General features: G+C 42.0%; 1 protein-coding gene across 18 annotated transcripts in view; it reads right to left on the reverse strand.

Moving 5' to 3' along the window:
* SLC45A1 (solute carrier family 45 member 1) overlaps nucleotides 1–13,467 on the reverse strand; it is a 74,718-nt gene that overhangs the window by 44,259 nt on the left and 16,992 nt on the right. For 10 of the 18 annotated variants that reach the window (XR_010073531.1, XR_010073530.1, XR_010073528.1 and 7 more), the window contains exons 1-2: nucleotides 2,724–3,945; nucleotides 412–533 (exon numbers count right to left, since the gene is read on the reverse strand). The exons of 5 other annotated variants lie outside the window; for them this stretch is intronic. The gene's annotated coding sequence lies outside the window, so the exon portion shown is untranslated. Of the gene's footprint in view, nucleotides 1–411; nucleotides 534–2,723; nucleotides 3,953–13,467 lie in introns of those variants that run through there. 3 more of the 18 variants (XR_010073532.1, XM_063354165.1, XM_063354150.1) reach the window with 2 other exon arrangements.

The raw sequence follows: 13,467 nt of genomic DNA on the forward strand, positions 1-13,467 counted from the left end.
TCCCCCCAACACCCATGGCAGAGCTTTGAAGACTTCGGTATTGCAAATCAATTTCCTACGCTACAAACAAAATACTTTTGAAAGGGCTCTGACCATGGGCAATCCTCAGCAGCCCTACTGCATCCAGGACACTTCCAGGGTCCAAGCCACACACTACTCGTATTTCTGCTTAAACTTGGGTCTCGCCCAATTAAAGGCCTGGCTTTCTTCCACTGCAGCTCTATTAGCATTGCCAGCTAAGAGAATTTATGCAGAGAGAGAAGGGACTGGCATTCCTTTTACAATAGGGCCAATTGTCTCAGGCTGCCACATTCAGTTAAATGTTTACTTTGTTGTTTCACAACTCAACAGGAAGCAAAAGGTCAGAGAGGCCCCACTGCAGAACAGAGATGTTGTCATTCATCTATTCACCTCAAGCCAAGATTCCAGTGGGAGACTACTGGTTTCCATTTTTTTTTTTCCTCTTCCTCCAGGAGACAGATACCAGGTAGTAAATTAACACTCCAGCAATTCTTCCAGTCTGGTTTCATATCCTACAAGAAACATTAGAAGTCTGAAAGTATTCTATCAAGACCCTGACAGGGGAACACTGCCAGGATTTGTTCACCAAGACTGGTTCATGGAGAAAGACTCATCTCAGACTACCCTTGAAGACCAGTCTTTTTGGCACACTTGAACATGAGAGCTACAGATAGAGCCAGAAGTGTGCAGAGCTTCCTGCGACACAAAACTCTCCATTTGAAATGGTGAAGATCCTACTCCAATTCTGAGTCCTTCAGAAGCTGCATTTGTCAGCACGAAGGTAAAATAAGAACAACTGTTTAACAGGAATAAGAGTATGTGTTATTCTTGGCTTGTTATGAATGGACAACCTGCAGTTTTGCTCTCAGTCAATTAACTCACTTGGAGAGCCACTTGGCCACACAATCCATTAAAAATAGCCAAAAACTTTCTTAGCCTGTAAGTATTTTCTTCCTCTGTTCGATTAACACAAGGAAAAAAACCACTGAGTTTAGCCAATGAAAGCCTGTCACAATAGTAATCGAGCTCTTATTTTCAAGAGGAATATGCATGGGTCAAATAAACAATGTAATTTTCAGCTAATTGCAAACATACTCTGAGCTCCTGAAGAAAACGTGGAATGTTTACACCTTGCATGAACGAGTCCTGCTCTGATGAAACTTTGACGGCATTGTTTCTGACGGTCTGAGCGGCCAGACGGTTATTGGGACACAGCCTTGGACGGGATGAGTCATATCCCAGCAACACCTGTTTCTCTCCATTGACTACCCAGGAAACTGAGACAACCAGCTCCAAAGCAGAAGTCTATATTTGGACAGGCAAATCCTTCCTGCTCCGTCTCTTCCTGAGCACAGTATGCAGTTCACAGATTAATCAACAACTACAGGACCTGAAGAGACTGGTCTGCCTGCAGAGTCTGGGAAATTTCATCTTCCGCAAAGACCATAACCTCGAAAACACAAAGTGAGACCTTTTCCAGCATACACAGGGGGAATCCCAGATCTCGGGGGTCGGGGGAGAACAAACAAAGAAACCCCACTGCGGCTGACTGAGTAGATGTGTATTAACAAGACCTTCCACCTTCTGAGCTGCTTACACATAAAGTAAACAGTACTCGTTCTGTAGCCTGTTAAAAGCATGGGAGCCCCATTCAAACTGGGCAGCAACTTGTGCACTCTCTGAAACAGCGAGCATGCATCCAACTCCCAGCCTCATTAAAGAGGCTGAAAAACCTACCATTGACCTACAGCGGCCGCAGGATTACACATCTGACTGGAAAAGCACAGATTTCTTGAGGACTGTGCAGTCTATAAACAGCCAGCCAGCCACATAACTCTGACGCACTGAAAATCCCTGGACATGACTCAAAAATATTCCTCACAAAGCTGACGGGAACATTCCTAGGCCAGCTATTCTGGCCACAAGTGCTCTCCTCATCACTGGGTAAGAGCTTTGTCATTCACAGCAACCCTATGCCAGTAGACTCTAGGTTATGAGGCAAATCTTAGGTTTTTACAGATCAGACCTGATCAGCCAGACCAGGCTGTTCACTTCAAAATGGTCAAAAATCTTCAAATAATTTTCAAGTTCCCATGTCACTGTGGGTACATTTTGTCAGTAGGATTTTAATTCCCAAGTCAATACTATTACGTTAGCAAATACAACATTTTCCTATACAAACTATCTTATATCCCATACTATCAAACTATTCAAACAGCATTTTAAGCTATGTATGGAGACTGAAACACATCCACTGATAACTCACAAGTAGGAAATACGATAGAGTGCTTTAACACAGTATTGCTGTATTCCATTCTAATTCCACCGAATCACTCCTTTTTACAAAATGTGAAACTGAGAGGCATTTCTAATTTCATATTATGCAAAAAAGTACTGACTTCCTGTTGCAGAAATAATGGAAGCCAATTTAGAGTTTCCATTTTGCTCATAGTGTCATCTAAGATCACGTACAACATGAAAGATATTTCATTTTTCATCAAAATGACTCAGAAAAGACCACGACACAATATAAAATTTGTCAGCAAGATTTCTCGGAACATTGGACATCTGCCATATTAGTCAAGAATTACGTGTATCCATCTCCTGGCTAACACGGAATTTAAATAGGAACATCCACAGAACACACCACCATATTTTATTCTAAAAATCAGAAGGACAAGCCCTCTGCTTTAGATACTTACGTGTACTTGTGTGTTTCATTTGGCTGACTGTAAATACAGCTTTTCAGAGCTGAATCATTACAGCTTGATGACACCAAGTAAACGGTAATGGCTTGTGCTCTCATGCAAACAAGCGGGCAAAAGTTAGCAAGAAGAGCCTCAGTGACAGGAATGAGTTGTGCTCTATTAGGACACTGCCCCTCATCTTTTGAATGTTCTCGGAAAGGAAATTTGAGAGCATGCAGCCACAGAACAGAACAAACATCAAATATATTTCATGACGAGCCTGAAGAAACCCCACCTCTGTAGAGTACATATCTCACGCTCGTGTCACAGTGCAGACCACATTAAAACAAAGAGTGTAGTGGGGACACTTCTTCCAGCCCTCTGTAACACTCAGCGTAGCATTTCAGGCTGTGATCCAAAGCCTAATTTAATACAACAGAGGTGTGTAACCTCAGCTTTGTCGTGCTGAGAAGACTGCTGTTAAGGCGTGAGAAAGCGTACAAGCTTAAAGCTATGCAAGATAAGAAAAAGTAAAATCATGGACAGAAGTGCAGTCATTGAGATAGGAATAAAAGGCCAATGATTCAAGGAAAGAAATAATGTCATGAAAAGGTAACACAAAGCCAAAAAATTCTAACAAGAAAAGAAAGCAAAGAATTCCATGTTTTGGGCCACTTCTATTCTCGGTGAGGTTCCCAGTGCTCCTGCAGATGTTCATGCAAGTGTTTTTCTCCCTTGATTACAATTTGTTAATACCCTATCACAGTCGGAGAAAAATGTTGGCATGAAAACGAGTGCCACACATCTTCCTTTACCAGCCCTCCAGATGATTCATAAGCAATTATTTAAAAGTCTAAAATTGTTCCTATGTGGGGGTAAATCAGAGAACTAGGAAGTTACTCGTATTCCAGGCCATCTACGTGGACCTCAGTGTCTTTCAGCAGGATTCCTGCAAGACCAAAACTATTTCTAAGACTGACTGCTTTGTGACACAAGCTCCGTTGTCAGCGGATTAAAGAGAGACTGTAAGAAGGAGAGAGGTGAGGCTCAGGGTACTGAGGACAAACACACATGCTGTTTCACTGGCCATATTTACTTTACACATACATTATGAACATATTTCCAACAGCCTAGTACCACGCAACTGAATGCAAATAACAGTTTGCTGATGTTATGACAGTAAATAAAATCCCCACAGTTACGTTCATACGTATAAACACTCAAAATTATTGATTACAAAGATGAACATTATCTACCATTTGGTAACACCTAGGAATAAATATGGCAAAATATTTTTAAAACATTACCTATATCTGTAAAGGTCTTCCAGGCATCTCATGAGCTTGGGTTTTGTGGGGTTTTTTTCCCCCTCAGGAACTTAGCTGAGTACTAATAAAGGCATATAAACATTCAACTGCTTTCTGGATGCTAAGTACTGCTATAGATTGAACATCATTCAAACAGTATATAATTCATAGGTTTATGCTACAGTCATTTTCTGCAATGCACGCTCTAAACAAGCTAAAAGTAAACTTAATCTTTCCTGAAGTTTTACTCCTGCTCAGCCTTAATGTCTATTCATGTGGTTCATGATAGCGTGTAGGTGGAATCTGGAAATGAACGGCTCTTCCTCAGTCAAGGCTACGCCATGTTCTGAGAAGCTCGTTTCATTGGCCCCTTTTATGATGAAAGCAGAGTAAAACTACTCATGAATGAATTTTTCAGATTGTAAAAAGCTGAACCACAGAAGAATTTGGAGCACCACATTCTTCCTATGTTTGTGGGATCTATGTTCATACTACACCACTAATACACACGTATCACGCTTTTACTGATCTTTAGTGACCACAGCGTGATGGCAGTAAACTGTGACGTTCTTGATAAAACCCCAGTGTTTAACAATATCAGTTTGCCAGGTTCGGTTACACTTTTTGGCATGAATCTCCAGAGAATGCCTGGTTTTAAAAGTAGCTGCTACACTTACAGCTATATATGAGAGATTAGCAATGCCTTTGAAATGTAACTTCATACCCTCATAGGCGTGTTTGCCGCTGAAGGCAAACTGAACTGAAAACAAGCAATACGAGCTGGAGTACAAATTGTGACATCGAAAATACCAACCATCTTGTCTATCAGCTCCTCAGACATGGAACAGATTCTAGAAAAGCTGTCTCTCAGCACTTTTATTTTGCAGCAACCAATAGCCCAAAGCATTAGGCTCACAATGAATGAGCAGGAAAGAGAGCACTTAGGTAGTTCTGACAGGCTGAGTCCTGCACACCGCTGTGCGGTGCTAGAGACCGAGACTGGCTTGGCCTTCGCTCCCAGATGACTCTGCAGCACTTGCAGTCGAGACTAGAACAGAACTATTCACAGACATGGCCCTCACCTTTACTCGAGGAACCCATATGATGCTCCACTCTGCGCTGCCCATCACGCGAACTCTGCACCCGTACAGAGCTCTGATAAACAGCCTCAGACCATCTGCAGAAATTCAAAGGAAAGAACTGCGAGGGTATACATGCAGTATGCGACGACCCAAGTTCTACCATATCACTGCTTTTCTTCCTCGCACACAGGTCCAACAGCTCGGCCAGCTCCCAAAGCCACCAGTTCACAGCCATGCCACACTAACTCTGGCACGTTGTTGGCAGAAGCGGCGGAGGGGGCACTGCCTGTTTAATCTAGTTTACAGAGTACAGCTCCTGCATATCTAACTACAATCTTGGATTAAAGTTTTTAGGCTCTGCCTATTAATAATGGTTATCAGTTCACTCTTTACACTGAAATTCATCGTTCCCAAAAGAAGCCAGGAGCTTCACTAAGGTAGCAATAACATGGAAATATAGGGGCTGATTCTCAACTACCTATTTAAAGTTCAAAGTAATCTCTTGCTAACCTTGCCTCTTTAAAAACTTTCTAAACATCATTTAGCACTGTATTTTAAGTTGACCACAGGAAGCGCAAACAGGAAAGTCCAGGAGAAGCTTGTCTACCCCTCAGGCATTTCCTGCACTAGTGACAAAAGCATAATGCAAAATTGCTAAGAAAATGCTTTGTGTTTAGGTTATGCTTTTTCTTCCTTTTAGTCAAGAAATATTTGTTCACCAAAAATTGCAGTCTGGAAAAAACAATGCCCACCTCTGCACCACTGTGTCTGGCTAGACTCAGAGCTGCTGGGAGCGTGTCTCCAGTAAACCAAGTTTGGGAATAAACTCAGAAAATGAACGAAGCCAAAGCCAAGCTCTTAATTTTTCCACCCACCCTTCAAGCAGAGTGGGTGCTTAATAGTCACTTGATCTACTAGGCTACCCTTTGCTGAAAGGAAATTACCTATACACCTCTCCACTAGCCCTGTAATCACTTAGCTGATGGAAGAAAAATCTCAACGATCCCTTTGAGGAGAAAGCAGATGATTCAAGCATTCCCATGTTAAAAACAAACACTACAAACAATTGAGAAGGCCCCAAATTGTTCCCCAAACTACAATACCCCTCATCATAATGACAGTTAACAGTGAATTCTCTCTTCCTGCTCAGACATCTAGGCAATAAAAGCAAGAATATATACAAAAGAAAAAACATTCACAAAAACTTTTTCACAAGTATTAATCTCTTTTTTCCTTCCTGTGCTGTCTACCAACGTTGCCTAAAAGGCCTTACTTTAGGCTTGCGGAGCAAAACCTGTAACAGGCCAAGTCTCAATGTGTGTTTGCTCCAGCCACAGTTTGACCTTACACTGAAGTACGAGTTGGGCATGTGCTAGCAATTCATTTTCCATCCCTGCTTCATGTCCACAGACAGAAAAGGAATATGCGTGCCAGCAGGTAGACAGAGCACACTCTATTTTAGGTGACTGACCTGGATGACTGGAGAAGCAGGATCTTGAAGTGTCTGCTCCTTAATCTGGACACAGCATCTGATCTCTGCTGAGCATCAAACAGGGATGCTTCTCTGCACTGTTCCCTTTCTTATGATGATTTGTGCTTGCCTACTCTCACTGAAATCTCTACATCCTAAGTAATCAGCACACTCCTCTGCTGTTCCCCACAGTTCCTGACAATCTCGAACAAGAAAAAAATAAAGAGCAAAGACTTAGTGTTCTTAACAATAAAGGTTAATGCATGTGTATTAACACAACCCACAAAAAGGAAGAGGGGAGGAGGAAAAAAAAACAACCCACCACCAAAAATCCCGCACACTGTACTCAGAGAAAGCTTCCATTCATTTGAAATAGGTTTTAGTGAAGATTTCAAGATGTTCTCACAGATCATTGAAAAAACAGCACACAGGTTTTCTCTTAAGGTAAACATGGAGTCTTAAACGTCTCCCATTTCATGATGGTTGTCACCATGCCGGCGGGATTCGTGCACCTGTTTCTGCTAGCTTTCTAGTGTTCAATGCTGTCTGCAGAGCCTTCAATATTCCCTCCTCAAAAAATGCTAGTCATTTTGCCACAACTCTTGCTACTGGGAGGCCTTTCCTGTAGTAAAAGGGAACACTACCTATGTTCAAATCCTCCAGCAATAAGCTGTCGACTCTTCTGTGCCACAACAGAAATCAGAAGGCAAATAACTTTTTTTTACAAGAGGATATTTTCTAGAAGGCCTAGATAGGGTGGGGCAGACTGCAGCAGGAGAATCTTGCTTGTGCCGAGTGATTTCGGAGCACAAGAGACAGATAACATACATGAATCAGAAGTGCCTTGGGCTCCAAGTTGTAACAGCATTTCTCTCCACATCAGGAGAAAGATCCTGTTGCAGACAACAGCTAAAATCAGGCGGGGAACGTAGCTTTTTAAGTCACCTTCTAAGCTGAGGGACCGAAAATCAAGGAATTCAATGAATTTGACTTCTTCAGCTAACGCGCATACAACAAAAGGCGTGATGGGTCCCGGGGCAAGAAGAAGAGATAAGGCCTCAAAAATGCCTATGGTCTTTCAGCTCCCTAGCAGCATCTTGGTAGCATCAAGTCAAACCAAATCAGTTCCTCTAATCCATGCTAAAATAGTTCTAGGCCACGTTCCTTCTGAAGGAAGCTTATCTTGCCTGATTTTTCAGTAGCGCAGGTGACCCACAGGCACACCCCAGACTGTCGATCTTCTCTCCACCCTCTCTTTTCACAAAGGCCTAACTCCTCCAGCATTATTCCTCCAGGTGATGGATCCACTGTACTCTATTTGCAAATTCTTCCAGATTACAACTTTCTGCTGCAAGATGCTGAGAGCATCCATAACCTCATGAGAAGACAACACCAGAAGTGATATCAGAACGTGTGCCCGTACCAGCGTATCAATGATACATGAATTAGTGCAGTTCTGCACACCGCAGGGCAGTTACTGCGCAGGGGCAGCAGACAGCATCATCACGAAGATGGCAGCACAGTTCTGTGGGCAGGCCTTGAAAATAGATACGTTCATAACGAATGTCTGCCACATCTGAAAAATCAGAGTAACTTTGGTGGGTCTTTACGAGCAGTGAAGCCCACCATTCCTGACCGAAAAGACCACACCAGTTAAACATATTCCAGCTGATGAGCACAAACTCTTTTAGAAAGAATATTATATTACACTACATTTCCCCACTACAGAAGGTTCCAAACTATAGCTGCTTCTCTGAGAGATGATGCCTTCATTGCAACCTAGAGAAACACACAAAGTAACTGACATAAGGATGCAGCAAAAATATCTTCCATTTAGAATATTTTTATGTGCTGAGGCCAAACTCAATTACGTCCCGGTGAAACTAAAAGTAAGGCAGTTTCTTTTTGCTTCAGAATAGGGAGTATTCCTCATGATTTAACACATTATGGCACATGGAAGACATCTATCTGTCCTTTCTCTTCAACGCTTTGAGATCTGCCACCTTGCATCACCAAATTCAAGCACTGGTAGTATCATCATAGGCAAGCTTTAAAATAAATAAATATTTTTAAAAATCCTTTTAACAAGGTTTTACCTACGTCTAGAATCTGCTGTCACTTCTGTGGGGATGCAGGACAAACTCACACAAACTGGGGCCTATATTCTACATAAAGAGTTCTGCCCCAGGTAAAAAAAAGCACTCTGCATTATATACTATTTCTTTCAAAGTCTTACTGAAAATCTGTAAACATTCAGTTTCATCATATTGAGAACTTGTACGGAAGCTAACCAGAATATACAGGAAAGTGAATATCTTACAAATTAAAAGATTTGCAGGAATACAACATAGTATACTTCTATTTTCTAAGGCATGCCTTCCCATACGAGAATCCTATCTCTTAGCAAATATATATCCAGGTAATCGTTTTCCTGCTGATGCAAGTGTTCTTTACTACTACAAAGTTCTGTTCCTGATACTAGTGACTGACAGACTCATGAAAGACTTCAGTAGCTACGGGAAAACGAGCCATTAGAACTGCCTTTAACTGTTTGTCTTTGTTGGGTGATGCTATGCCTATTTTACGCTCAGAAAAACTGAGATCTTTAGGGACAAATGTGCCTCGGAGTGTGTGTGTTACACCTAAACAGCAATTCTTCCAGGTTAGCCTTTTCCCTTTCCATGCAGCCTATAGCACGCTGCTTTACAGATAACAGATACTGCTTCCTGTACGCAAAGCCATGTAAAATGAGATTTCAGGAAATAATGGATTATTTTTTTTTAATCCACAACATAAATCCCACACACACTCCCCCAGACTGGTTTTCTGTTTAAGACTCAGACTCCCTGCAGGTACTGCTGTGCTCTCTCTGCCTCCGGGAAAGGAGATAAATCTTATCAAGAAGTAATTAGAACAGGGAGCAAACAGTACTGTCAGCTGAGCCAATGCAGGTATACCCTGTTACAGTTCCCTCACTTACCACTGCTTACTTGCTAAATAAACTGACCCAATGAGTCAGTCGTTGCAACAAAATGATGTAATACGTAAAAAATCTGAACTAGTAACCTCCAATATTCTTTGAACACTCGGGAATAACCCCTGCATTAGTCAGGGAGCAGCAAGTACAAGCTGCCACTGCCTTGGTGAGTCATGAACAAAAGAGACTTGGCATCTTTTACAGCTTTGTGTAACCCTCCTCCTCATGTTCCCCCTACAAACCAGTGTCTCCCATACTCTGGACACAGAGTATGAGCACAGAGTATGAGTGCTGGCTACATCCCTACTGCACCCCGTCAATGACTCATCCACGCGTGCCCCAATCAACAAGTGCTCCATGATCCGTGCTCCTCTGTGTTTATATACACCTATCCATTAAAACAGATGCATTTCTGTGTTGGATCTTTATCCAGCTAACCTTCACCTGAAGACAATTCAAGTGTCTAAGTTAAGCAGTCTCATCTTATGCTTCCTGTTGGTGTTTTGCATCAACAGAATTAATTTCCAATCCCACATTAAATCTACTGATTTACAAACAGCACTTCTGCAATTACGCAGTCTTCTGAAAGCTTCTCCTCCGAGCAGTAGGCACTGTAGATTAACACCAGGCCTACTCAAAATGTCTGGATATTTGTCAAGGCCAAACATCTACCAAATTGGCTCCTAGAGGTCCTTCCCTGCGGGAATTGCCAACTGAACCTTTTGAAAGCTTCTAATTCACTTAAAATAAGCACTAAACGCAGTCTAGAGACATCTGCCAGTGTCTAGAAAGGCAGGGCCTCTAGAAATGCAGGATGCATGCTACAGTTACACAACATTAATAGTTTTAAGAAACATAAGGCAGGATTGCCCGTTGTATTTATTTACAGACTAAAATGGATTGAGTCAATGTTTAGATGAACATATCACTGGTAAGGTCTGAAAAGGGGGGGGACACGTCAGTTTGTTTGGTTTGGGCTTTAGATTTTTTTAAAGTCAGAACTGGTTCAGGAGTTGAGCGTGAGAGAGTTAACATCTCCAAAACAAAGACTGACAGCTAGAACAGATGTTTACTTCTCACCAGTGCAGTACTCTTCAAGTTGGTATTTGTCTCAGTCACTACAGCTAGCAGATCTCAATGGACACGCATAAGAATTTATAGTTCTTAAACTGACAATTAATTAAGCAAAACTTCCTCTCTCTGCACAAAACAAAAAAGATGATGTTTACCATCCTTCCTGGTTTTCTGATGCTGTATTTCTCTGCATGGATCACTAAGATAACAAAAAGACTGAAACTGCAGTGATCCCACAACACTCCCAGCAGGCAAGTTTATGCAAGGTAAGTCTGTGCAAGAAGCTCTTATGAAAAAAGCAGAACAGAGAAGAACAAAGTGCATCATCAAGGCAAGCAGAACCCTTGGCTATGTGATCTGCAATTCAAACAGCTGATTCTTTGCAAAATGAAGTCCCTTGTTTCCTCCCAAATCCATGGTAGCTGCTGGCATTCCGTAAGAACTTCCCATTACACTTTGTGATAATGTACCTGGAGCACTGCAGAGGGAATGTCCATATCTGTGTCTAGGAACTTCAGCTGCTCTCTTGCACCAACATACACCAATGATACTAATCATACTTTTCTTGCAATAACTGGATTCATAGACATTGCTTTGTAATCATTCACCAAAAACGCACAGGACGATAAAAGCAGAAATGGGAAATGCATTATTCCATGCAGGAATCTAGTAAAGAACTGAAATGCCGTTTCCTAAAGGATATTTAGAGAACATTTACTGTGAAAGCAGAAGCTGAAGCTGCTTCTACCACTACTTCAAAAACACAAGTGTTAGAAAAGAACTGCTTAATTCTATCCCTAGCTTCTTTCTTTCCAATTATTCTTCCCATCCAACCCCAGCTCCAAACTGAATGTAGGAATTCAAAGTATGTTGCAGAGGGCCAGAAACTTCCCCCTTGCACTTTGAAATGGAGAATCATCCTTTTGCTGCTCCAGGTCATGGTTAGTCTGACAAAAACAGAAAAGCCTTCTCTGATCCCAAGAATGCTCCACTTTTCTTCTCCATACAAAACATCAAGAGATTTTAACTTCTAATTACTAAAGATTTAACTCAAAATTGAAAACAGCTTTCATAAAAGATGCCTGGCAGAAAACACCTTAGGATTTGCCGAGCTCTAACATAAACATGTATTTACTTATTTTAAGGCTAAATACTTCAAAGCTGGCAAAGTCAGGATGCAAGGCAAGATGTGCTGTTTTACCTGCCAGCTCCAGTAAGCCTAGAGAGTTACCTTCTCAGCAACACAGGTCAAGATCTCTTAAATCTGGGGTGGAAAGAAAAGGAATTAGCATGTTCAATTAAGAATTTGCTGTTATCTATGCAGCTGGGAATTTGTGTATATTTGGACAGTAGACCTGGGTTAATGCTTCTCTAGCCTCTACAGTTTATACAGTTAAATCAGACTGGTAAATAAGCTTAAATGAAATAGGAATAAATATTAATGGATAAAAATTTCAGACTCACAGCAAGCAGCTTCTTACGCTGCGGCATAAAGTACCCCCACTAACTGCACGTGCTCTTTGCAGACAGGCAGTGACATCTGCCTGGTACATAACATCCTCCAAGTCCCCTGAGCGTAGCTGCAGCTTCTGCACAGCCCTGATATCCAGTGTTTGCAACAAGGCTGTGGGAGCAGACTAACGAGGGAGAAGGGCAAACAGCTGAGCAATTAATTCCCCTCTGATCAGTACACACTGGGCTATAGGCATCGCCACCCACCTCTGAGCCAGGAGCCTCTGAGAACTCTACGCTCTGCATCACTGGAGACTGATCATCTCCAGTTTTTGCTTTGTATTTGTGCAGCTCTCTCTCTCTTCCTCACCAGCAGCTTTGTGGACTCCCATTTTATTAGCCTTAAGGATGCAGACAGTTAGCCTGACAGCGTTTCAGCTTTATAAAAATCAGCTCAGGACCTTTGCGCTGCTGGTCCTTGATAGGCATAAGCACATTCTAGAAAGGGTTGGAGGAAGCAGATATTAAAAGCATACCTTGCCCACTTTCAATAAAACAACAGACAACACATTAATCTCACACTGACTATTCCTTACAGAACTTCTCCATTCCCTTAGTCTCTTTGGTCAGTAGGAAGCAGAAATGGTTTGTCCCCAGAACCACTGATAGCTCAGTAAGCGTTACAGCTTTCCCTCTCAGCATTCCAAGCAGAATCAGTCACAAAGGTTTTTTTTTCCTTTTCCTCTGATTAACACACACAATTTACACATAGCAAGCCCCACACATATTTTGGTATTGCTTAAGAAACATCTGGGTTAGGCAAGCAGAGGCTGGAGCAATGGAAATCGCCTTACTGGTTCTATAAAAGACTAACTACAAAAGAGGCCACGAGGTGAGAACAACATTTCTGAAGTTAACACATTCATCACAGCAAGGGGAAGCTGCAAAGCGAACTTGAGCTGCCTGCTGTGACAGCTCCAGAGGTTGTGTGCTGAGCCCAATGCAAATAACTGCTCTAACTTCCTAACAGCACCACAATGAATAATGGCAGTCATTGCATAAGCACAGAAAGAGATAGTCTCTCCATTGCTGGCAGCAATAAAGGAGTAGATATTCTGGACAAAAAAAAAAAAAGGATCCGTCTAATTCTGTGTCTTTCTGTGTCTTGCCTAAGGGAGCTGCCAATACCATCCTCTTAAAGCAGGATGTAAAAAAAAAAAAAAAAGCCTACAAATAAGAGCTTTCCTCACAGAGAAAGAGCTAACCTAGTTATCGAGTTTCCTTTGTGCAACGCCCCATCACTTTCGAGACAAAAAGCCCAACACCACCCACTGCACTCTAAGCGATCCTCCTGGCTCCAATGTCTCGCCCTGATGCAGAAGAAACACTGCCAACA

The sequence above is a fragment of the Chroicocephalus ridibundus genome, chromosome 16, assembly GCF_963924245.1.
Source record: "Chroicocephalus ridibundus chromosome 16, bChrRid1.1, whole genome shotgun sequence".
NCBI classification, from domain to species: domain Eukaryota; kingdom Metazoa; phylum Chordata; class Aves; order Charadriiformes; family Laridae; genus Chroicocephalus; species Chroicocephalus ridibundus.